We start from the raw sequence: 27,690 nt of genomic DNA, 5'->3' as shown, positions 1-27,690 counted from the left end.
GGCAAGATAGCAGGAGAACCAATGCAAATTTCGCTGTGACTTTTTGGTTCTGTTCATTTCTTCTTATTGTAAAGTTTGACAGCAACATTTTTGGGAGTGGAGGATGTGCTCCATTTATCAGGGTACCATACTGCTCAGCCTCCCCACTTTATTTCAGGGTGCTGGAATAGAGTCAGAGTGACTGCCAACTACAGACTCAGGAGGAGCAATGTGGAGTCCTTCTTGGTCAAGGAGCATGAAGCCACATGGTCCTTGTATAAGCAAAGTGAGAGCTGTATCTATATTCTTAGCACAAAGTCAGGGGGTGTTGGACAAGGTTATCCCCTTTACTCTGATTCTGTTTTGATAGATTTGCAGCAAAGTGTGAAGTGGTTAAGATGAGAATCAGCACCTAAGTCTGAGGCCATGGTTCTCTGCTGGACAACATTGGATTCCTCCCTGTTGAGTTGATTCCCCAAGCGAAGTTGTTTTAGTATGTTGTATAGCTGGATATTGTTTTAAAAAAAAAAAATGATACTAGTATCAATGTCGATACCTTGACTTTGATACCGGTTCCTGAACCATGCTTTTTCTGATAGAAATTTTAGCAATTCCATTTTAACGTGGTATACTTACCAAAGGGGTCAAAGACCTGGGAGCAGCTAAAGAAATTATTTTTGCTCCAGGCACTTTACAAAACCTGGATAACTGCACTGAAATAACAAAACTGAGGGGACATCTATACAGTAATGAGACTATATAAAAATGTAAACTGTCAAAAGGAACAGTAATACCACAAAGTATAGTAACACTACACCACTGTAGCGTCTAGTCTGCCTAATCCAAAAAAGAGGATGAATGGGAATGGCTGTTTGAAGAAGAAGAAGAAGAATTCCTTTATTCATCACATTTTTACACACAACATGCAGAGTTGAGGGAGAAACTGTACACGCCATGCATATGTGAAATTCTTTCCCGCTTTTTGACCCATCCATGGTCAGAAACCATGACATATATACACACACACACACACACACACACACACAGACACATACATTATATTGCCAAAAGTGTTGGCTCACCTGGCTTGACTTGTGACATCCCATTCTTAATCCATGGGGTTTAATATGATGTCGGTCCACCTTTTGCAGCTATAAAAGCTTCAACTCTTCTTGGAAGGCTTTCCACAAGTTTTAGGAGTGTGTTTATGGGAATTTTTGACCATTTTTCCTGATGCGCATTTGTGAGGTCACACACTTATGTTGGATGAGAAGGTCTGGCTCTCAGTCTCCGCTCTAATTCACCCCCAAGGTGTTCTATCGGGCTGAGGTCAAAAGTTGAGGTCAGTCAAGTTCATCCACACCAAACTCATCCATGTCTTTATGGACCTTGCTTTGTGCAAGTTGGGATTATTGAAGTGTCCAAAATCTCTTGGTATCCTGAAGCATTCAGAGTTGCTTTCACTGGAACTAAGGGGCCAAGCCCAGCTCCTGAAAAACAACCCCACACCAACCAATACTCCTTCCACCAAACTTTACACTTGGCACAATGCAGTCAGACAAGTACCACTCTCCTGGCAACTGCCAAACCCATACTCATCCATCAGATCGCCAGATGGTGAAGCGTGATTTGTCACTCTAGAGAACGCGTCTCCACTTCTCTAGAGTCCAGTGGGGACGTGCTTTACACTACTGCATCAGACGCTTTGCATTGCACTTGGTGATGCATGGCTTGGATGCAGCTGCTAGGCCATGGAAACCCATTCTATGAAGCTCTCTACGCACTGTTCTTGACCTAATCTGAAGGCCACATGAAGTTTGGAGGTCTGTTGCGATTGACTCTGCAGAAAGTTGGCAACCTCAGCATCCACTGCCCTGCTCCGTCATTTTACCTGGCCTACCACTTCGTGGCTGAGTTGCTGTCGTTACAAATTGTTGTTTGTTGTTTTTGGTGGCCTGTTTTAATTTTAGTCTTAGTCTAGTCTTTGTGTCAAGCTGTCATTTTAGTTTTTATTAGTTTTAGTCACGTTCATACTCTTTTTAGTCTAGTCAAGTTTCAGTCCACTAAAAGTCTGAGCATTTTAGTCTTATTTTAGTCAGAATTATCCGTGACTATTTTAGTCTAGTTTTAGTCAATGAAAACTGTAGTCTCTTTTTAGTAATGCAGTTCTGTTTAACCCAGTCAATATAGTATAAGTACCTAGTAGTACAGACGAAACCAAAATTTTGTTTTAGTCAAACAAATTTCACAATTCAAACAAGGTTGGCTTATTATTATATTGTTACCTTATAGGCTCAAGAATACATCCATTCCAGACACAAAGACGCTCTGATTTGAATTTACAACATATTTATTTTACCAACCAAAGCCGGCTGGCTGGCCTTCGATCCCGTTCTCTGTGTTGGTTGTCTGTGGTTAACGCTAATCTACTGCAGCTGCATCTTCTAAATAATGCCGCGAGTGGGAACTAATGCCGTGACGTCACCAGTGCGGTCCCTGAAGTGAGACACGGGAAACAGAAACACTGCAAAATAATAACAACGCGACTAAACGAGACGAAATAACGTTAGAACATTTAATCTCGTTTTGTTATAGTCAACGAAAATGAAGGGACATTTTAGCAGAGTTTTTATTTTGTAAACCACATTCAGCCTTGTTTTTATTCGTCAACGATATTGCATTATATATTTAATTGTAGTTATCGTCACATGACCAGCATTTACGTTGCGTCTCGTCTCGTTTTCGTCTCGTGATAAAGGTTCGTTGACGCCGATATTTAGTCATAATTTTCCTTGACGAAAGCAACTATAGGTGGCATCCTATCACAGTACCATACTGGACTTCACTGAGTTCCTGAGAGCGACCCATTTTTTTGCAGGCACAGTCTGCATGCCTTGGTGCTTGATTTTATACACCTGTGGCCATGGAAGTGATTGGAACACCTGATTTCAATTATTTGGATGGGTGAGTGAATACTTTTGGCAATATAGTGTATATATAGTACGTAGTCTATCTGTAGTCACCCACAGTAATACAATGCTATAAAATGAAAAAAGCATTAAATATTTACTTTCATAGTGTTAAGGGGGTTTGTGTGTCTTGGGAAAGTGTATTTAAAACACTGACATGATGTCCACCACTAATTCATTCATAGCACTACCATAACTTTGGGCCACAGAGTCTCTAATATGGATTTTGCATAAAAAAAAACTGGATCCTAACTAAACTAAACTGGATCAGTATCTTTCCTGGTAAACATCTATGTCTTTCAAACTTCAAACCCCTTGGCTTTCTGTTATAAATTTGTAGTCTCCAAAACCCAGGCTAGATAACCCTAATGACATCACAATGATATCAACAGGGTTATTTTTTCATACTTGCCAAAACTACTCCAGAGCCACAGACAATATTATACAATGGTTTTCACAGGCTGAATAGTACCAACCAGGACTAAAAAGCCGACCTTTATGAGTTATGTTATGATTGGTGGATTTTACTTCCTATAAATACTGTTTCACAGATCATTTTTCTAGTGTGTACATTTATGAGTTTGGGTTAAGTTTCGACTTCTCAGACCTGCACTTGCTGACTTTTTTTTTTCTTTCTGTTAAATATACAGGAATATAAATGACAACCTTCTCCTGGTACCAGTCAATGGATGCATGACAAATCATCTGCTGTCTTACTTTCCTTTGGATGCTATTATGAACAAACTGTACAGTGCTCTGGAAAACTTGGATAATATACAGCCACAATCATAACCATAAGAAAATGGATCAAATTAGTAAAACAGTGGAGGATTCAGATTTGAACATGAGAGTCTTGTTTGCACTTGTGTTTACATGTGCAAGTGTTTCTTTGCGTGTGTGTGCGTGTGTGTGTGTGTGCGTGCGTGCGTGCGTGTGTGTGTGTGTTTGTGTTGAACACTTGACATTGATGTGTTTCATTATCCAGACATGGGTGACAGGGTGTACAGGTAAGGTCAGCAAGTGTCTCACTAAGGGCTTAAGGGCTAAAGGGCTTAAGGGCGTGGGAGGGTGGTGGTGGCAGAGGTAGAAGATAAAGGAGAAGTGGCCATGCGTCTGAAGCGCAGATAAAGTCAGCCTTGGTTCCATGTGATTTTGGAGGCAAGAGAGGAGGCTGAATTGATGGTAGAACTAACGGGTGGGCTGCCACAGGGTCACTGTTGAAAGATCAGCATTCATATTTGATGTTTCTCAAAACTAGAATGGCCTTAGTTAACCCATACTGTATCCAAGTAGCAGTTAAAGACTGTAAATCTGAGAGATTAATTCAATTGAGTTACGCTGGCCATTCGAGTAAGATGAGTGAAAAGTAATGCAGGGCTGCAACATGCTTGTGTTTCTGAAGATGCAGCTGAAAACAAATGCGACCCTTAACTTTCAACTGATCCTGCTATAAGCACATGTACTGTGTAAGAAAAAACACACAAATCTGCCGGGAATTGATAATATTCAGTGTTAGCTTTGAGGTGTTTAATGAGATTAGGTGGCATTAATCATTGAGCCAGTACCTCACTCATCACCCTAATTTAGGAAGATCGTCATTTTGAAAGGAAGAACCTTCTGCTTGAACAGATATATTTTGGTTGCAGGGCTTTGACTTTAAGCTTGTCATACTGGAACAGCAGGGCCTTGGCGGCTGGCATACACTCTTTCAGGACCTTAATCCACATTACAGTTGGCTGGCATTCTCCTTCCCACCACGCATTTTCTGCTCCATGATCAGAATACATGACAGGCAGAAACAGTGAGAGGGGGTGAGAGGGTTTATTTGTTGAGTGGCGGGAAGAGAAGAGAGAAGTGCTGTTAGTTATGTTTACAAACAAAACAGGAAGCCAATTCCCAGATTTCTATTCTTATTCCAATGTAGAGTACATTCGTAATTCTTTCTTCAAGAGTTCATTTTTATCTGAGTTTATATGGAGCAGTAAACACACCCAGGATAATGAAGGTATTCTTACAGAGGTCCAAAACAATAGGAGGGATGGGGTTGCCACACTTTCAGCTTTATTAATGGCTGAGTAACATTGTGAGTTACGCTATGCTTTCGTTAGCCTTGTTTCCCATTTCTAGAGATTTCAGAGGTTTTCTGTGTTCTACTTGATGACAAAGTCTAGTTTGCTGTGATGAAGATCAATCACTCACAAATGTAAGGTGTTGAAATACATGGTATCTCAGACATCCTCACCCCATTCTCAGCATTCTCTCATTCCATCAGAAAGCTGTAGAAAGATGAGAGGCACAGTTCACAGTGAGTTCACTAACCCTCGCCTGTGGCTCCCTCAACTCTTTCATGTCTTCATACTGAGGCGGCTGCAGTAAATGCAGTCTGTTTGAACATGACTGTCTGCATAATGAGCATTTTTATACTGACTTCTCTTGCCATTCATAATAAATATTCAAGTACAAAAATCTATGAGTGTTTGATAATCACATGGAAATACATTTTGTCAGTCTCTCTTTATCAGTCAGCTGTTGTGCAAACATATTTTATAGTTATATAATTATGTATCAGGGATCATTATTCTAGTCTGAAACATAGTGTCCTAATTCTTAACAATAGAGCGATACAGTATTTTTTCCACATTTTTCATATTCTCACATAGCATACAAATTTATTTAAAAGTGTAAAAATATTTGCATGTGAGTAGGATGCATGTATAAAATGTATAGGAATACAAGGGTAGTCATCAAAGCACAGAACAGCGCAAGCCAGACAAAGCTACTACTGCCATCTAGTGGTACTGTTGAACATCTTTTAAATTGCTGTCCTGAAATGTGTAGAAAACCTGCACAAGGAAGCAACTGTTTATGAGGTAATTAATGGTGGTCACAAATAATTTTCTTCAATTAACAACATGGCAGAGGATGAGGACAATGCAATATATATGTGTGTAGAAACTTTATGGTTTGATGTGGCACACATGGAGCTCTGAGTGAAATTTGATTTCATAGTTGTAAATAAACATTAAAAAAAAGAACAGTCCAAATCAAGCACAGGCTAAGATATTATGACTTTTAGTTCCTTGTATCCGAAATCTCCCATGAATGCTACTTCATAGTGTCTTTCCATAAGACCCTTCCTATCTGGGAAAATACCCTCTCTGTTAAACTCCCTACCCCCACTTTGCAATGCAGCCTTTCTGTTGTAAATGTGGCCAAGCAGAGGTGAACCCTGACAACATCATCTGGTAGCTGAGAAGTAAAACCCCTTATATAGATACTGCCAGTGTTAACACAGTCAGTCTGAAAGCCATATTTTACCCCAAAAGCATAACTAACATTAACAACAATTAAATCTTCATTCATCAATCGATTCATCGATTGATATATATCTTCACACTTTAAACCTTCAGTACCAAATTAAGCTAAAGTTATGTGCTGCACTTGAGTGATTCTTCTTCATCTTGAACTAACATCTAAGATGTGACTGATTTCATCATTCACTCAAACAATCAGCCACAGTTTTAAATGTTATTTTAATGACCAAATTTTCATTACTTGAACTTGAAGTGTTTTTGTGTGTGTGTGTGTGTGTGTGTGTGTGTGTGTGTGTGTGTGTGTGTGTGTGTGTGTGTGTGTCCGAACTGGGTATTGTCTAAAATGTAGATTTTGAAGTTTGATCTGAGAAATTTGGAACTTAAGCTACTAACTATTCAGTTTCAAATTGATGTAGATAAATCATGAGTCATTTTTTTGAGTGATTACATTTATTTTGTTATTAATTCAGACACTTGGGGAGTGACTGAGGATATGTTCTCGAACTGCTTATCTTGTGACCTATGTGGTTCATTTCTTCACACGACTGCATGAATTATGGCTACAGGAGCATGAATACCCAGGTGGTTATGTTTCATGTTTCAAACCCAATGCAGTGCACACCATTCCCAGCATTGGACTGATATAGAAATTTTACTCACACAAGGCATGGCATCTCACCTCGTGAGGGAACCTTCAAGTTCTCAAGACTTTTGGTTGTTCCAAGGTCAAGGCTGAAATCTGAAGATGATGGAGCTTTTGCTGTTATTGCTCAGTGAATGTCAGAGAAGCCAAATCTGTAAGTAAGTTCTATTTTGAGACAGTGTTATAACAGTAAAATTAACTTAAATTAACTAGCATTTGTGATTTGTCATTCATATTGATTTGGTATACCATATTTTGACTTCCATTCAATTTTTGTATTCATTTGGTTTAGATATGTGTTTGTGACAGCAACAAATACAGACCACACATACACACAGACACATCAGAGTTAGTCTTGGTAGCAGCAGAGTGGAACTGCAGAGCACAATCTAGACTGAGGAGTTCTTCCCTGCTCCACTTCCCTGTTCTGCCTCTACTGTGTATGGTTAAATCTTTTACAATCAATTTATCTTCATTTCAGAAGGCCTACAGCATACACCCACTGCCTTAGGCTCGGCATAATTGGACTACTGTCTGTATAATGAAGCCATCCCAGCAGGAGACCAGCACAGAGACTCAGCTGGAATTACACAAGAATGCACAGAATAGAATCCACTTACTGTACTACACTCTGCTGATGTCACTGTGTGCTATCCTTGCAGCAGCTGGTGAAGTGTGTTTGTGGATAACATAGAAGCATTACTCCTCCCCTCAACAAATCCTCTCAAGGTACCCTTGAGCAAGGCACTGAATCCCAACTGCTCCTTTGGCCATCACTTTACAATGCCATCAGTTTTTTTCTCTGAACAAGTCAATGGGGGAAGACGTGTAGGTTCCGCAAGGCCCTCAGCTCCTCTAAAAGACACACCTTCTGAATCCAAACTGCGTGAATCCACACTCGACTGGCTGGTATTTACAGTTGCTCTTATCTTTGATACCTGAAAATGGTTACCTGAGGGGAGAGTCTAGAACTCTGAATGTAGTAGGTGATCAACATCAAGAGGGATGTATCTGCAGGACTTGTCTCTTGAATAATTTGGGCAGACCAGCCTGTCTGATTTCTATAACTTGCTGCAGCATTTCATGACTCAGCTAAAAGCATTTTTACTTTTCACACTTAAGTTTCCAAACAAACAAATACTGACTGACAAAAAGATTTGTGAAACATAGACATTAGTGTCTTGTAACAGTGAATGAAATCAGTTGCCTTAAGCAAAACACACGTTGCTGGCCCTTCTTACATAAGACATCAGTATTTGCATCAAAGCATAGTGTCAAACACAGTTCCCAAATACTTCTATATCTTAACACTGTCCACCACCTGGCCTTTAATGATGGTATGCCTATCGGAGCCAAGGGTTTCCATCTATAATCAATGGACATCTCCTTGGTGTTGGTTATATTGCAGTGTTCGAAGCTTCACACCAAGCAACAAAATCATCAAAAGCTGCGCCATTGGCCTGTCTCTTCCTCTTCCAGTAAGATGACAAGAACTGAAAGGTCAACAAATTTCGCAATGTCTGTTTTTGTAATGGCTACAGCAATCATTTTTGTACACAATATACAACAGGGCGCATCCCTGCGGAGATTCAACAGAGGAAACAAGTCGTTCAGAGAGGAAGCCATTTACTTTTACCCTGTGGTTTGTCTGGGTTAAATTGCAAGTCATCCCATCATATTCAGATCTAGATTAAAATTTTACAATAAATATATTACCTAAAATATGGGTCTGGATCATATTAAAAGCAGATCAAAATCAATAAATAGCAGTTTCCCATGTGTCTTGGCTCCGATAGGCTTCTGACAGAGAAGGCAGGGCCTAGCTGCTTAGCATTTGAGTACGCTGGTAAGATAACACACACACAAAAGGGAGGAGAGAGGAGGGCAAGTTACCACACTCCAGAGCATATCTCAGAGCATATCTGTCAACATTGGGATTTCAAAATATGGCAAATTTGTTATACTACCTTTAACACTGTCCACATACCTCTTACATTTAGACAAGAGTTCACACAGTGAATCCTGAAATTACATCACTTTAGTTGTAATTTTGGAGAGACTACTGATAAGTGTGTGGGTGGGCATAACAGGTGTCAGCAAGAGGCAGGCCACCAAGCAGAGCACAGAGGCAGCAGAAAGGGCATCAAGATGACTGTGGTTGAGGACAAGTGAGTCATGGATATGTGCACATGACTCCATAATCACACAAACTGGTTGATACCGCCCTCCATTGCCATCATGTCCCAGGGAAGATCACAGACCTCATTCTTGATTATTACAGTAATTTCAGTTTCAGAGTCATCTCTGGGACTGTTACATCTGAGTTGCAGGGGAGAAGGGAATAATCACTGGGTGCACTGTATCAGTAAGCCTTTTTGCCCTGGCAAGGAACATGCAATTCTCCCGCGGATCCTATGGCCCTTACTATGACATCCTTATGTCAGCACTTGAGAGCTTTGAGTGGAAGATTAACCATTACCTCTGCAGGTGACTAGGACTTCCCAGGAGTCTAGGCAGCATAGCTCTGTATGGGCGGCAGAACAAGCTTGCACTTCCATTTGTTCACACGGACAAAAGAGGTACTGCAGTAAGAAGAGTCAAGGAATCCCAAAATATCTGGTGCTGGTATTGAGGTCAGGATGGGAAGGAAGTGGAATGCCAAAGTTGTGGTGCAGGAGGCCGAGCCCTGGCTTTGACACTGCGTGCTTGTGAGCCAGGTGGCATCTGGACAGGCTGGTTTAGGCAGCAACCCAACAACTAGCTGTAACCAAACCAGCAACAGGGGTAGAGCCAAATGCAGTTTGGAGGAGGTGCATGCCACTGTGGGAGTACATCAACAAGGAGCTTGGATGGGACCATGGGATGGGCACTGAACTGCAGGGCACCTTGGTCCAAGCTATGGTGAGCCGAAACCCAGCGTATCAGGTTCCTTGTCCATTCAGTCTACCACTCGCTAATTCTATCAGACCTCCTTTGCTGGGGCAAAATTGAGACTCCAACTTGCGCCCTGTGTTCTCAGATGCAGGCCAAAGGCCCTTGGAGAGTCGTCATTGCTGACATGACCAGGTGCTGAGGACCATAGCTGAAACCATCTGCCATTGCCCATTCCAAATGGCAGAAACAGGCACAGTGATGCATCCCTCTTGTTAATGGTGGAGAGAGACCTAAGGCATGCTCTGCTTTCCTGATTCCGTTGCAATGACCACAGTGAGACCAGACATAGTTCTTTTGTCAGAAACAATACGACAAGTAGTCACGCCAGAGCTCACAGTTCTCTGGGAGGACTGGTTGGAGGAAGGCACAGAGAGGAAGAAGGTGAAGTACTGACCTCATAGATGAGTGAAGCAGACCAGGCTGCAAGGCATTACATCTCCTGGGCATAACAGATGTCAGCAAGAGGCAGGCCATCAAGCACAGCACGGAGGCAGCAGAAAAGGCCTCAAGATAGCTGTGTTTGAGGAGGAGCAAGCTGGTCTGATCAGGCCCGGCTAGGTCTCCTGGCTGAGGGTGTCTGAAGTTTCAAGACCCAAAACACTTAACGAACCAGGGATACATCACTGATGATGTATCTGAGGGCATCTGAAGATGTATTTTGGAAAATGAGACAGTTGGTAGCAGAGGGTGACCTGCTTTGCAGATTTGTCGTGCTGGCTCACATCCTTTCCTCTCCGTGTGATCCACTAAAATCTGTGTGGCATGTTTTACAGAAAGCATGACTTGGACTGATGTTGCTCTTCATTAAGTACAAGTAAACCTCCTCCCCATTTGGTGAGATACATTTTGGTGCTTGCTTTGTTCCTTTGTTCATCCTTGTTGTTCTTGTTTTATTGGCGGATGCCAAGTGAATGACTTCTCGTCACAAGATGTTACAGCTAATGTATTACTTACTGCCAACTGCATTACTAGAGGACTCCAGGGCCTTCTTTCAACAGTACGGGCAACTTTTTATTTCAAATTCATTTTATTTATTTATAATTATATTAATAATTTGTTTTTTAGAAATCTTTAAGACATGGGAGATTTGTGGCCAACTATTTAAATGAGAGGACGCCAGGAGAGAAGAGTAAAGTACAGGAGAATCATGGGAAAAATGGGAGGGTTGACAGGTCTCAGGTATACCCTCAGAAGAGCATTATGTGCAGAAGTATACCTTTAGTGCAATTATTATCAACATACTGTTCTTTAAGTATAGTACAAAGTCATTCTCCAAAATATGACTCATGTTGACTTTGGCCCCTGATTTCTTATCTAGAACAATCTCAAGAGCCACTAACAACCTTGAAATGCTCATGACAAAAAAGTCGTTAAACTATCAATTTATCTTTGTGAACAAACAGTTAACACTGACATTTCATCAGAAGTGCTGTTTGTGTCCACCTGATGAATGAGGTCCAATACTTTTTTGGCATTCATGGACACCCGAAAGCCTACCAGATTCTTACAATTTAAGTAGTACAGCACAGACCACGTAAATGTAAATGTTAATGTTTTAATGTTTTGTTTTGTTGTGTTTTACAAGTTAGCTTTTATCTAACTAAGTCTCATAAGCTATCCATGATGACTGCTGGCTATGTAGCCGAAATGTTCGGGTACTGTGCATGTGTCTGACAGGGGGCAAGGGATCTTTGACACCACCACTCCATCCTCTGGGTCAGCATTAGTGCAGTGATGTGAGAAGATGTTCCATTGGCTAAAAGACAGTACAGTGAAGTTAGACCAATACCAACGATCCTCCCCAGCTCAATACAGACAACATATATCCTAGCTCCACTTTTGCATGTCAAATTGAGCTCGTAAAACGAAACTGTTCACAGGTCAGGGACTGTTACTTTTTGAATTTGTGGAATTGTGGCTGGAACGATAATCTGTAATAATAGTGTAACCTGGTTAAAAATACCATATGTAGTAAAGTTCATGTTTAAAGTTGTTAAAACATTAAAAGCATCTTAAATAAGGTTAAAAAATAAGTTCGTAAAAAGATACATCATAAGTAAGGTTAAAAAAGATGTTTCATGAAAGATTAAAAAGTGCTAGTAAAGATAAAAGTAGGTTGAGTAAAACGTTTATTTTATTCTAGAGTGTTTTATTTTGAAAGTAATGGCAGGAAAAGGAAGTGGTTTGTGGATGTGTGTCGCTTGACTTGAAAAAGTCCGTGAAAAGTATGTGGTTGGTGTTTTTGAGGCTGTTTAACCGACAGTTTGTGTCTGAACATTATTCTGCATATCTTCTGTGAAGAGCTGAGGACATTTCTACCCGAAGTGTGTTGAACAGATTTTCATGGTATTGCTAACCTGTTAGCATCACTAGCCAAGTGAATGAACTTTTAGCCATCGAAAGCTAACTCAGCCTGCTAATAAGGCTGTAATTTATATTTTCCAAAGAGGAGGAGGAGAAGAAGAAGAAGAAGAAGAAGAAGAAGAAGAAGAAGAAGAAGAAGAAGAAGAAGAAGAAGACCCTGAGTTACGGACTACACTGTGAGCTACGCAGAGAAAACTCCAGAGTATCCTGACGGCTGACTGCTGGTTCGAGAGACTGCATCACAACGCCAAACTGACTTCACTCTTGGGCTAAGGTACTATTTAGTTGCTGCTCGTTTAAGTGGAACGGAGCATCCCATTAGTCCTGCAACAAGGGGAAATCAGTGGACTAATTGCCGGCTTGTGACTGTGTGTGTGTGTGTGTGTGTGTGTGTGTGTGTGAGAGAGAGAGAGAGAGAGAGAGAGAGAGAGAGAGAGAGAGAGAGAGAGAGAGAGAGAGAGAGAGAGTGACCTTGGTGAGTGTGGGACCACTGGTATTTTATTTTATTTTATTAAAAAAAAAAGAAGGTATAATTGAATATCAATTGAGTATTGTGTTTATCCGATTTAACACACTTGCAATAAAAATATAATTGAATAATTCATGCATGTTTAGAGTAAGAAGAGTGACTAAAGTTATTCATATGTCTGGGCTGGTTTTATAGTTCAATCAATCTTACTGTACTGTCTATCATGTTTGTTTGTTTGTTTATATGTTACAGATGTCAAGTCCACCTCAGTTTTTGCCATGTTTACAAAACACTGCACATTAGGGTTGGGTGGTAATCCGGTAATAAGGTATCCCGCGGTATCTAAAAATAGCAACAGTATCAAGCTACGTTCCCACCAAACGCGATGAAACAAGATCGCGACGCAAGATTACATACAAAGTCAATGCAAAGACGCAATTTGAAGCGTCATTTTGCCGGGCGACGCGATGGACGCGATTGCGCAGCACGATGGACGCGTTGGCCACGAAAATCGCTCTCATCGCGTCGCCCGATCGCGCCATCGCTTAGCCTCACCGCTCACCCAGAGCTTTATGACAGTTCGGCTACGTTCCCACCAAACGCGATGAAAATGATTTAATCGCACCTCAAATGAAATCGCGTCGCGCCAGACGTTCCAGTTTTGACGCTGGTACAAAAACCCCTTGACGCGGCATCGCATCGCACGTCGAGCCCGTCCAACAGCAACATTTCTTTCTCTCGTCGACCGGAATGTGGTTTTAATGGAAGTATCCTGGGGTCCTGTCTTTCCTTGACCCCTTCGTCACCCCAAGACGAAGAAGTGGGAACATGGGGCAGGGGGTCGAGGAAGATGGGACCCCAGAGCAGAGTAGGGAGTCAGTGGAGGACGAGGGAGAGACAGCAGGCCCATCACAGAGAGGTTTGTTGAGAAATGAAGATACACACATAATGTAATATATGTATATTTTTGATAGGAATATTACTGAGTTGCATAGATGTCTCTGCAAATATATTTCTTTTTCACAGCCTCAACTAATCATCATTTTCAAAAGTGTTGTGGAGATTATATATTACTATGCCTGAACTGTATGATTTATGAGTGTATTTGTACAATGCTTTTTGACACTGAAAATGACAGTGAATACACCGTATGTACAGAAGAAGAATATCAGGCTGAGGAGGAGGAGGAACCTGCTGTCTCTCCCTCGACTCCCGGCTCTCCACCTGCCGCTGCTGCCGCTGCTGCCCCTGCTGCTTTGGCGAGACCACAGTTTAGTACGTATATGACAAATGTTATTGTGATCACCTTTAATGTTCGACTTGACTTTTTATCTGTTGCCTGATCATTGCCTGACACATGTATGCACACACACACACACACACACACACACACACACACACACACACACACACATATATATATATTTGTTGGATGCAGTACAATATAATATGGTGTTTCTATGATAAACAGGAAGAAAGAAGACCCAGAAGAGAGCGAGGGAGGAAGAGGAAAGGAGGCACCAGGAGATTGAGGTCCTACTCCTGGAGGCCCTGCGGGCCCAGCCGCCTCAACCAGCGCCCCCGGCACCCCAACCTCCCCGCTCCGAGGATCAATTATTTCTCAATAGCCTGGCTCCTTCCCTGGAGAGATTGGAGCCCCAAGTAAAGGCCTACGTTAAATTTCAAATCCATAAATTAATTTATGAAGCTAGCACAGTTGTGCTCAATTTGGAGAGTAGCCGAGTAGCTTATTAGCTAATGGAGCAACAATGTCTGCAGGGAACGACCAGGCTATCGAGGAATATTGACCTCAATGTCCCTGAGGCTCTTCCCTTTTTTTTTTTTTTTTATGTATTATATTGTTAATTATATATTTTTCTTTAAAGAAAATTATAGTTCTATATCTTTAATTATATTTATTTTGTGTTTTTGTTTTTTAAAATAAATGTTTTCAAAAAGTGAATCTTGTTATCTTGTCTTTCATCTTCTTTCACCAGACAATTATCAGACCTTAGATATGTATGTGTATATATTTGTTGCACACCTTCAACATTTAACACTGTAAATTTAGCTTTCTGCTCTGCAGAGCTTATTAAGATAAACAAAAGAATGTCATTTGAAACCAATTTTCATATTAACATTGAATATTTAAATATAGTTAAGACAGCAAAAAATGATGATTTGATGAGGAATCCACTGCCCCACAATCAACAATCTGTAGTGTTTTCCAAACTCTAGTCAAGACCATCATGACGAAGTTCACAATTTGAAGGGTGAATTTGTGTTCAGGAAAATTCCTTACCAGTTAAACTGAAGTAAAACTGCAGGCGGTCAGCTGTTCAACCTGGATCTGTCTTTGGTAAGATGCTGGACCGTTAAAAAGAAAAAGTATTTTTAAATCTCTGCACTTTAATGTGAGTTTTCGGTCTACATGGAGGTCACTAATCAATAATCAGGCAGATGCAGAAGCTGCAGGACATTTTTTTATTGATACATGTGCAAAGGACTCCGGGCGAGTGGATCTGGAAGATAGAGATGAGTGGGTGTGGATGATTGTGGGACAAACTTCAGAGGCATCCTGCCCACTGCTGCTCTGCAGGAGACTCAGGTGAGGAGGGTTGCGATGTTTCTGCAATGACAGTAGACATCAGAGAACGAAGCAAAATTAAGTTTTGACAGTCACGATGTAAGTGGTTGAAAGATAACTTGTCGTGAATATATCATCTCTCATCTCATTGTTTATATTCAACTCATCAGTAAAATAATATACACATTTAAATACTTCTATAGCTATTATAACAATCTATAATAAGCCTACTATTTATGCACTGGATATAGTGCATAAAGTATACTGTGCTTATATACATGCATTCATTTCATTTCATTTCTGTCAGTATAGTGATACTGTAGGACGTATGCTCTTTAGTATGTGTGGGTGGCTCTTAAATGAGCCGTTGGAGGAGTGCTCATGCACTAAATGTTGGCCTGCCACTGGACTGCTCCCTCTGTGGAGAAGTAGGCCGCAAAGGTCTCCCGCACCCTTATGGCCTCTCGTCCAGAATTGTTGGCTGCAACTCTGCCCAGACCTGGCAGCGGCTCCACATCACCACTTGGGATGATGCCCCTAACCGTAGGCGTCGAGGTTGTCTTCTGCAGGAAGTTGTGGAGCACACGTTGCCTTGACGCACCTCTCAGCAACATCTGGCTGGACCTCCAGAGCACGCCGGTACAGCCGCCACTGAGATGCCAGGATACCGAAGGCACACTCAACCACCAGCCGTGCCTGGGACAGGCGGTAGTTGAAGACCCGTCGGTCTCTGGCAAGGGTGCGACCAGGGAATGGCCTCATAAGGTTCCTCCGGAGAGGAAAAGCCTCATCAGCCACAAAGACATGTGGCTGGGGTCCCCTGTGGTCAGCTCCAGGCAGCAGACGATCAGCAGGCAGCTGGAGGGTGCCAGAGTGAAGGGCCTGACCAAAGGCCGAGTTGGCCAGGATGCCACCGTCGCTGGTCCTCCCGTAGTCCCCGATATCAACCACCAGGAAGCAGTACCTGGCATCCACCACAGCCAAGAGGACAATGGAGAATGTCCACTTGTAATTAAAGTACTGGGAGCCAGAGTTGTCAGGGGCTTGGATCCTCACGTGCTTCCCATCCACAGCACCGCAGCCGAGAGGAAAGTTCCACCGCTCCTCAAACCCCTCCGCGATGGACCTCCACTCTTCTGTGGTGGGCACAGCCATGAACTCCCCACAAGGCAGTCTCAAATGGCGGAGACCACATCTGGCACAATCCTGGACACACTGGAGACGCCAACGCGGAAGCTGCTGGTGATGGTCCAGTAGGAATCACCAGTGGCCAGGTATCTGCAGCATAGACAACATTTAATTTAATCTGTGCCTTACACAGTGTTGCACAATGATAGATTGTCACAATATTGCCCATAATCAAAGTTGGGGTGCACACACACAAACACACACACACACACACACACACACACACACACACACACACACACACACACACACAAACACACACACACACTGATTTAAGATTTTCCGTGATAAATGATGATGAATTTTCTAATCAGTGTTCTGAGCTACAAAACGGACAATAAGTAAAAACTATTTAGTGTCTGTAGTTGCTTCATCATTATTTTGGTGTGTGAAATCATACGTTTATAAATATACGTTTTAAATTTAAAGCGTTAATATGACCTGAGGCAAACGAGAAAAATGACTGCATCACCAAACAGAGGTTACCATGACAGCGCGATGCACAGTTTGCGCTGCTGTGGCACTATGTCAGATTTCTACATTTACATGACATTTAAATTACATTTAACTACATTTTAACATTAACCTCGCTTCGTAGTACACCCCTCTGGGCATAAAGCCTATTGTTTACCATAACAACGAGATTATGGCCGGCTATGAAGCACCACTTCTGGGCAGAGCAGCAGCTAAACTTCCCCGTCCTGCCAGAAACAATGGAGGAGCTGCTCATCGTTGCCGTCACCGCTCACCCAGAGCTTTAGGACCAGAGCTGCCAACTTTCACGCATTGGCCGTGAGACTCAGGCTACGTTCCCACCAAACGCCTCAAATCTCGCCTCAAATGAAATCGCGTTGCGCCAGACGCTCTAGTTTTGACGCTGGTACAAAAACCCCTTGCGGCGTCATCGCGTCGCGCGACAAGCCCGCCCAACAACAACATTTCTTCCGCCATTTCATTCTCTCGTCGACACGTCCGTACGTCAGCACGTCGATGACGATCTCAACGCTGATAGGCTGTCGCGGCGCGTCTTCACGCGAATCCGCCGCAAAAGTTCAATTATTTCAACTGAGCGATGAAGCGATGGCGCGATGGGGCGACGCGATGAGAGCGATTTTCTCGGCCAACGCGTCCATCGCGCCGCGCAATCGCGGCCATCGCGTCGCCCGGCAAAATGACGCTTCAAATCGCGTCTTTGCATTGACTTTGTATGTAATCTTGCGGCGCGATCTTGTTTCATCGCGTTTGGTGGGAACGTAGCCTCACGCATTTGATTGGCGTCACACGCTCTCACGCCACACCTCCGATTTCTCACGCTGAAATGCACATCAAGAGCCTTTTTATATGTTTAAGGTTAAAAACAGTTAAATGACAGCTTAGTTTATCTGTGATCTATCTGTTGAGCCTGAGAGAAGCCACGATTTGTTATGCTTGCAGAGACTGTTGGGGGGGGGCTGAGCTTGTGGAAAGCATATGCGCAAAGATCCTCTACTAGTCTGACTCATTCCCATTAGAGTGCCTTCCAAACTATTTTTAGCTGGCGTCATCATGCGCGTCATGGGCTCGTGCCCGCCGCGACAGTTCTTGGCCAGTTCATTGCATCATCCTGGACTGAACAGCAAGAGAGGTGTCCGACCGTGATATACCCCTTTGCAGTAGGATTGGGCGGTAATCCGGTAATAAGGTATCCCGCTGTATCTAAAAATAGCAAGGGTATCAGTTTCATTACCATCATTAAAAAAATGCTGCGCATATAGGTCTATAGGGGTTTAACGTAATTGTAGCATCGTCATAAGAAAAATGAAGTCCACTCCGTTCAATGTATCTGGTTGAGTTTTTACCCGAGAAAAAGGTGACTGTGCAAAAGTACTTGCTAAAAAAAGAACCTGAGCAGTTTTACAGATGTTTTAACACAGGTATGTCCAGGCGCTCGTATGGGCGCGTCAGGGCAGAGTACAGTTATCTCGTCCAAGCATACGTAGAAACTCCTCGGTTGAAAAGTCCATGTTTTGTTTTACTATTATAGATGTTTAAGGTTGAGATAATTTTAACTACTTTATATACTGTTGTGTAGGCTAATCTGTGAGATCATATTATTGTATTGTTTGATTAAACATGCACAAAATGAGCTATGCTGTGTCTTATGTCTTCCCATCATGTATGTGGCAAAATTTTGGTTGGCTCAACCAAATCTCACTCCAAGGTTTTTTGAAAAGTTGGCAGCCCTGATGTTGCTGTTGGACGGGCTCGACGCGCAACGCGATGCCGCGCCAAGGGTTTTTGTACCAGCGTCAAAACTGGAGCGTCTGGCGCGACGCGAATAATTTTCATCGCGTTTGGTGGGAACACAGGGTCAGTTTCATTACCGTCATTAAAAAAAAAGGTTGCGCATATAGGTCTATAGGGGTCTAACATAATTGTAGCATCGTCATAACAAAAAGGAAGTCCACTCTGTTCAATGTATCTGGTTGAATTTTTACTACAGAAAAAGGTGAGCTGAGCAGTTTTACAGATGTTTTAACACAGGCATGCAGGCGCTCATATGGGCGCGTCTGGGCAGAGTACAGTTATCTCGTCCAAGCATACAGAAAAACTCCTCAGTTGAAAACGCTTTTTCAGCCTTTTTTCTGCTTGCTATTGTTCTTAGCTCTCATAAAAGGACGAAATGCAAATAAAACAGTAAAATAACACTTTAGACTGCTCAGCAGAGTGCTCTGTGAGCGCTCTGCTCTTTCATGAGACGGAGCGGTGAAATAACTGCGTGGTGATGCCGGTCAATTGCTCAGCGACCCGCCCACATTCACCATAGAAACACCAATGACGATCCAGAAGGAAGTAACACCAGAGATAGGTTATCACATGAAGAGCGCTCCCTCCATTCTAGAAACCCCCTCCTTTTATATGTAAACAAGCAGGACCTTCGTGATTGATCTCAAACTAACGCAGAGTCATAGGAGGAGACATTAGCAGCGTTTTTTCGGGCTGGAATATAACTTTTGACCACAAAACAGCAAAGGCAAAACACACTTTATGATTTAGCGATTTTTTTTTTGGTACTCTTTGGCTGCTAGCTCGCCGAGTTTTCGTCGCACAGTGAGGAGGCAGACATCTTCGTGGTCATCAGACTCTCTGTTCTCATATGATACGGGCTTTGGTGGTTTGCATGAAGTGGTGAAATCAGCAGATGCAGTGCCATTGACGTGCGCTGTTTTCGTGTTTGTCGTTAAATGCGCATATAATTTCGTGTGGTATGAATTATGTTTCGTTTTGGTGGCAATGCTTGGTAGAGGCTTTTAACTGAGTTTCTCCCCGTCATTCTGGTATGCTACAAGTTGGGACTGGTGCTTCTTCGTGTGAGCATTGACCGTCTGAACTGCGCGCATGTCACGCTGCCCTGCAAAGTGATTTTTAATTAGTCACGGTAATACCGTATACCCCGGGAAAATGTGGGGAAAGTTTGACAGTATCAAAATTTGGATACCGCCCAACTCTACTGCACATATTTGAAAACATTTTATTCACCAGAAGGTGAATCAGCTTGTGAACTTCCTGCACTAAACCTGCAGAAAAATAGTTCTCAGTTTCTCTCTGTTTACATTTTTACACTTTTTTTTACACATTACACATTTTTACACATATTTACATTTATTATTTGAGTGTTTTCCATGGTTGTGTTGACATTTCCTTTACTTTCTGCCTTGATAGCTGAGGGGATTATAATCAGAGGAAAGTTACATTGAAAATAAAAATGTTTAAATTAAATGTATTTTCCTCCTGGTCCTTATTTTAAATAGGTCATAAAAAATATCAATAATTATCGATATCAACCGATATAATACACTTCGTGATACAGTTTTCAGCCATATCGCCCAGCCCTAATGAACTGTGAAGCTTCCCCCCAAAGAAAATCATTATGGAGGCACATAATTATGTGCCCATCCCAGGTGGCGTTGGCAGAAAAGTTTGGTGGAGTGGGTTACATGGTTAACTGTTCTTACCTTTCAACACAACACACATTGCTTAGGAAATTTATTAATTCCATTGTTTTGTTTTGTTTTGTTTTGTTTTGTCAAAGGATCCTCAAGATCCAACAGAAGACAGGTAACACCTGTTGAGTTTGATGATGACATTGCATCCACAGGTATTCTACAGACTGACTAGACCAGGGGTGGGCAAATTCATTCCACAAAGGGCCGTGTGGCTGCAGATTTTTGTTCCAACCAACCAAGAGCACACAGTTTGACCAATGAGCTGTCTGAAGACTGAGATCAGTTGATTAAATGAGTCAAGTCTGGTGTGCTGCTGCTTGGTTGGAAAAAAAACCTGCAGCCACACGGCCCTTTGTGGAATGAATTTGCCCACCCCTGGACTAGACACTGCCCTTTCCATTCTCTCCTTCCTTTCCCTGAGAAATGGAAAAAAAATAATGATTTATTATTATTGTTTGTTATTTTAACAGGATCCTCAACACCTAAGAGAAGAAAGGAAACAGAGTCTGACTGTGATGACCTTAAAACCGGTATTACACTCACTAAATGCACTCCTTGCTACAGCTTACCCTCACCACACCCCGAACCATGCCTGTTAAGAGCGCAACATTGAAAACGGTCCCGTCTGAAACAGTGTCGCACGGCGCAAAGTTCCGGACACAATCACATACACCGGTGTGGTAGTATATTAAAAATTCATAACAAAAATATACACCGGTATGAACCGGTATACCGCCCAGCCCTACAACAGAGTCAGTTGAAGTTGTAATAAAAACCCTCTATGATGAAGTTTTAAAAATACCACAACCTTATGATCAATTTCAGTGATAACAAGCCCAGACTTGACATTTCACCAACCTACTTGTCTAAAAAGACATAACCAAGTGAACATGACTTGAAGCTAAAAAAAAAAGAAGACATAAGGACATACCTAACTATAGGTGAAAAACTTGCTGCAAACGAATATCCGTTCTAAATATCGGCTATTGGTTTTGCTTGATTATTAATAATGGGTATCGGTCCTGAAAAATCCATATCAGTCGATCTCTACTACAGACCCGTTGCCCTTACATCGCTCATGATGAAGGTGCTGGAGAGGCTGGTCCAGGCACACCTCCAACCACAGGTGAAATCATCACTGGACCCTCTTCAGCAGGGGTGGGCAACCTGTTCCACAAAGGGCCGCTGTGGCTGCAGGTTTTCTTTCCCACCAAGCAGCAGCACACCAGACTTGACTCATTCAATCAACTGATCTCACTCTTCAGACAGCTGATTGGTCAAACTGTGAGCTCTTGCTTGGTTGGAAAGAAGACCTGCAGCCACAGCGGCCCTTTGTGGAACAGGTTGCCCACCCCTGCTCTACAGTTTGCCTACCAACCCCATCTGGGTGTGGACGATGCCATCATACACCTGCTGCAGCGTGCTCACTCCCACCTGGACTATAGAATAGAATAGAATCGTACTTTTTATTATCACATCACACAATAGTGGCAGCACTGCAAGGATCACTTTCTTTGATTTCTCCAGTGCATTTGATACCATTCAGCCGCTGCTCCTGGGTGAGAAGCTGCGAGTGATGGGGGTCGATGCGCCCTCAATCTCCTGGATTCCTGACTACCTGACAGACAGACTGCAGTTTGTCTGACTGGGCAACGTTCTGTCTGAGACCACGGAAAGCAGTACAGAAGCACCACAGGGGACTGTTCTGTCTGCTTTTCTCTTCACCTTGTACACCTCAGACTTTCAGTACAACTCTTCATCGTGCCACCAACAGAAGTTTTTGGACAACTCAGCAGTGGTGGGGTGTATAAAGGATGGACGAGAGGAGGAATACAGAGCAGTGGTGGATGATTTTGTGGAATGGTCAGGTAGAAATCACCTGTTGCTTAACGTGGCCAAGACCAAGGAGATGGTGATTGATTTCAGAAGGAACAGGATGACCACACAACCACTGTGCTTCTGGGGGAGAATGTTGCAGTGGCTGAGGATTACAAATGTCTCGGAGTGCACTTCAACAACAGACCAAACTGGAAAACTAACATCAACACTGTGTACAAGAAGGGGATGAGCAGACTCTATTTCCTGAGGAGGCTCAGATCATTCAACGAGTGCAGCAAGATGTTGGAGATCTTTTGCCAATCTATTGTTGCCAGTGCACTCTTCTTTGCTGCAGTGTGCTGGGAGAGCAGCATCAGAGCCGGCGACACCAACAGACTGACCAAACTGATCAGGAAGGCCGGCTCCGTTACTGGTTGCAAACTAGACACTTTTGAGGAGGTGGTGGAGAGGAGGACACTGGACAGACTGTTATCCATCATTGATAACCCTGAACATCCTCTTCACCACCTCATGGACCTACAGTGGAGCTCCTTCTCTAACGGACTGCTCCAGCTCTGCTGTCACAAGGACCGCTTCAGGAAATCATTCCTGCCATGAGCCATCACACTGTACAATAGCAACTTAAACAGTAAATCTGCACAAGTATTTTGCTATATTTTGCTATTTTTTGCTGTTTTTTGCTTGTAAATACTGTCTGTATATTCAGTTGTAGTGTAGGGGAACTACCTTAATTTGATGTTGCATTCGTTGATAAAATAACGGGGCACCACCTTCCTCAGCTAAGAAGGACTGCAGAAATTAACTGCTATAACACTGATAAAATACTAACGAATGAACTACCGGTAAACCAGTCTGATAATCTGAAGTGTAAACTCTGGATACAGGGATCGTATATATTCAGCTCAAAAGGACACCGTCTAACCAGGACTTATATCAAAATCTCATTTATTAAGAAGAATTGTGGATAATGAATGATATATCATGAATAGTACGACAGAAGATATGAGGTGATATGACATAACACAAAAGAAACTTATGGCAACGCAATGGTAAAACAAGTTTGGCGATAGTGAGAAGTAGTTGTAAGGAGATAATAGGGACGCGAACGTAAAGTTAAGGGATTAAACGAGTAGTTGAGAGAATTTGGATAAGTTAGCAGTATCTTAACCTCACGGACCAACTCTTATTCAAACCCGCTTAATGCATGCCTACTTGTCAGCAACGCTCCTGTACAGGCCTGCTCCAAACTAGCCGAAGATGCTTCCAGTGTCCGTCCGTGGCTCGTCTGCTTGGCAGTCCGGTGGGAGACCCAGGCACACCAAGGTTGAGCTGATATTGGACAGTGATGATTCAGGAACTGGATTTCGACGGCGTCGGTGACAGGCGAGGAATGGCTTCGGATGGTTATCTGACCCGGACCAGCGGGTTAGCGGTAGGCTGCAGGGCTTTAGCTTGGTTGGTAACCGCGAAGCAAGACTTTAGATTTAACAATAATAAGATTGATAACCTCTTCGATGGCCGGTCGAAAAGTGTCTCCAAAATTATTATTACTTGACGAGAATTTACTAATGACAAAACGTGTGGCTTAGAAAAATGAAAGTTACGGCAAAACTATAGAAACGCGTCTTCTGAAAAATAAATCACGCTGCTCGGTATGGCTTTTGCGTAGCTCGAAGACAGGAAAACTTAAAGAACAAAACGACTGTACAACACTAAGACAACTAAGAAGTAACAAACAAAACTAAAACATAACGTAACATTACTTAAGACAAGACTAAGTAATGGTAATGCGCACTACTGAATTCATGCTGCGGGTTCAGACATTTAAACCTCGCTCCAGGGGCGTGTCTAATGGGCAGGCGGTCGAACATGTGAGACGCTTTGTGACGCGCAATCGCCTCAAGGAGCTGAACTAATCAATGATTCATACGAGGGGCTCATCTGCTTCTCACTATGGTCAATCACATATAATTTCAATGACAAATTTTCAATGACATTTCAACATTGTTCACAGCATGCATTAGGCACTTCCTATGGTTGGGTGACAACATTAAATGATAATCCTGGTGCAGTTTCATCCCAACATGTATAATGACTCAATGTATAACTAATAAAAAAAAAAGAAAAAAGAAAGAAATAAAGATAAAGAAATAAAGAAAGGCAGACTATATTTGCCAAAATGATTATCATCCTTATGATTATTCCTTAATAAAAGTCTCATAAAGCACAATCAACTTCAAACCCTACGAACCCTTAGATGGTAGGAAGGCTCCATGGCAGAGCCTCAGGCAAATCTTAAAACAAGGTTAGATTCACAGCTTTGTCATGGGACATGAGAGAACATGGGCATCATACAGATCATGGGTTAGTCATGTGAATATATCCAGCGTTGAGTCATACAGAGATGCAATTGTCAGGTATACCAAGAAACAAAGTCCTCCGGCTTACAAACAGTTCATTTCAAGGTTGGCTGCTTTGCAACCCATCAGCAGACTCGGTTTGTGGATTCAGTTGAAACCTGGCCTTTGTTCTTCCCAGCCGGCTTTACTGTATTGAGTCCTTAGGGCTATTGGGGGAGTAGTCAGCATTGAGTGGGACATCCTGGGTAGGAGATAGGCGTTGACCTTTTGGCTCTTCCCCCTTCAACGAGGGTGAATGGTAGTCCACTGAACAAGGCATCCTGTCTCTCTTCATTCAGTGAAAGTAAGGGACTGTAGTCATGTGATGACACAGAAATATAAAGTTGCGTATCATCTGCGTAAGTATGATAAGAAATATTATGATGCTCCATAATCTGAGCTAGGGGCAACATGTAGATATTGAAAAGAAGTGGTCCAAGAATGGACCCTTGTGGCACCCCACACATCATCTTTTTTCGTTCAGACACATGCTCACCAATTGACACAAAGTAGTCTCTATCTTGTAAATAGGATTTGAACCAGTGTAGTACAGTGCCAGTTAGTCCCACCCACTTTTCCAGTCTGTCAAGAAGTATGTCATGATCAACCGTATCAAAGGCAGCACTGAGATCTAATAATACTAAGACTGAGGTTTTGGAAGCATCATTATTCAGATGTATGTCATTTAAAACTTTGATAAGTACAGTCTCAGTGCTGTGGTGTGGACGAAATCCAGACTGAAATGCATTAAAAAGATTGTTCTGCATCATGAAAGCATGCATTTGTTGAAAAACAACCCTTTCAATAATTTTTCCAAGAAAGGGAAGATTTGAGATTGGCCTGTAGTTACTAATTACTGAAGCATCCAGATTAGTCTTTTTTAGGAGAGGTTTTATTACTGCAGTTTTCAAGGCCTGGGGAAACTGACCGGACTGAAGAGAATTATTTATTATCTGCAACACATCTGGAGCTATGCAATTAAAAACATTTTTAAAAAACTTTGTTGGCAGAGTATCAAGGCAGCATGTTGTGGATTTTAACTGTGATACAGTTTCTGTCAGCCTCGTATGATCTAGAAGGTTAAAATGTGCTAGATTAACTGGAGAACAAGAAGGCACAGATGGACTTATCATTTTGCCTGAGTTGGAGCTGCACACTGTTTGTCTTATCCTTGAAATTTTATCTGTAAAAAAGGCTGCAAAATCATTGCATGACTTGTTGGATAGCAGCTCAGGAGGGACTGATGCTGTGGGGTTTGTCAGTCTGTCCACAACAGAAAACAAAGTGCGGGCATAATTACAGTTTCTGTTGATAATCTCTGAGAAGAATGCTTGCCTTGCCTTCTTTAGTTCATGGTTATAGGTGTGGAGACTGTTTTTGTAAATCTCGTAGTTAACCTGGAGTTTGGTTTTTCGCCACCTGCGCTCTGCCTGTCTGCAGACTCTTTTCTGGACTTTGACCAGTGTGGTGTTTCTCCAAGGTGCCTTTTTCCTCCCTGACAGAACTTTGGTTTTAATTGGGGCGATGGAATCAATAATAGTCATAACTTTGGAACTGAAATTATTTACAAGGTCATCAGTTGAAGCTGAGGGCAGTGTTGGTGATGGTATAAAAGACTCAGTAAAGAATGCACAGGTGTTATCATTAATATAACGCTTTTTGATTACCTCTGTTCCACTTTTGTTAAGAATAGCAGGTGTGGCCATTTTAAATGACACACAGCAGTGATCAGAAAGAGCAACATCCGTCACCACAACCTCAGAGATATTAAGCCCTTTGGAGATAACCAAATCTAATATATGCCCTTTGTTATGTGTTGAATGTGTTACGTGCTGAGATAGGATGTTTAGAAGTTCTTTAGCACATCCATCTTTGAGATTATCAACATGAATGTTGAAGTCACCCACTAACACAACACAGTCAAAATCAATACAAACAACAGACAGTAGATTGGCAAACTCATCAGAAAACTTTGCATTGTATTTAGGGGGCTTGTAGATGGTTATGAAGACTGATCGACAGGGAGACTTTGATTGAGTGGCAACATATTCAAAAGATTCAAACTGACTGTAAGAGACTCTCTTGCATTGAATGCTATCATTAAACAAAATGGCGACTCCACCTCCTCTCTTATGCATTCTTACTTCACTTATGAAACTGAAATTCGGAGGGGCTGACTCATTGAGAACTGCTGTGTTGTTATCTTGTCCTAACCAAGTTTCAGTTAAAAACATAAAATCAAGCTTGTGCTTGATGATAAAGTCATTGATTAAGAATGATTTGCCTGCCAAAGACCTAACATTTAAAAGAGCTAAGTTAAATGTGCTAAAAAGTCTAACATCCCCATTTTTTAGAACATACTGTGGCTGACGTGGAATACATGTTAAATTCGATGATGTGATGTTTCTGGAGAGATGGACCGATCTTCTCCTCCTACCTATTGAGACATGAATCAATGAAGCTTCCGGCACAATGGGCCCTGGCTTTTCCTTGGAAAAGTCAGGCATAACATTTGCCTTAAAAGCTGGACCCAGAACACATCAGTTACCAACACAAATAGGTGGCTGTGTTGGGCTCTTACTAGGGGACTGGAGTAGGTTCAGATCAAGCCGTGGAGGGGGTGGAGGTGGTGCCCGTCGGCGCTGTGGTGGTGGAGGGGGACAGGGTGGTTGTAGGGGGCGGGGTGGAATTTGGGGGGACAGGATCCCAGATGGGCGAGGAGTAAGCCTGATACCAGCACTGACAAGTTTGTTCATTTGGTCAGTAAACTCCAGTAGGGGGGAGGAGGGTGATGGGTCATGTTTTGGTGTTTGCTGCTTTTGTTTGGATTCCTCTTGTCTCTTGTCCTTGGGAGTGGGAACAGTGTGACGCAGGAAGAAAGATAGGTTGGAGGCAAAAAGTTTTACTCCTGACTTGTTTAGGGAAAGTCCATCTCCTTTGAAAAAATGTCTGCGGTCCCAGAAAAAGTTAAAATTGTCAATAAAATGCACTGAGTGGACATCACATGCAGTTGAAAGCC

The sequence above is a fragment of the Chaetodon trifascialis genome, chromosome 1 (genome assembly GCF_039877785.1).
Source record: "Chaetodon trifascialis isolate fChaTrf1 chromosome 1, fChaTrf1.hap1, whole genome shotgun sequence".
NCBI lineage: Eukaryota > Metazoa > Chordata > Actinopteri > Chaetodontiformes > Chaetodontidae > Chaetodon > Chaetodon trifascialis.
The sequence above is the reverse complement of the archived record's forward strand: the minus strand, read 5'-3'. Positions refer to the sequence as shown.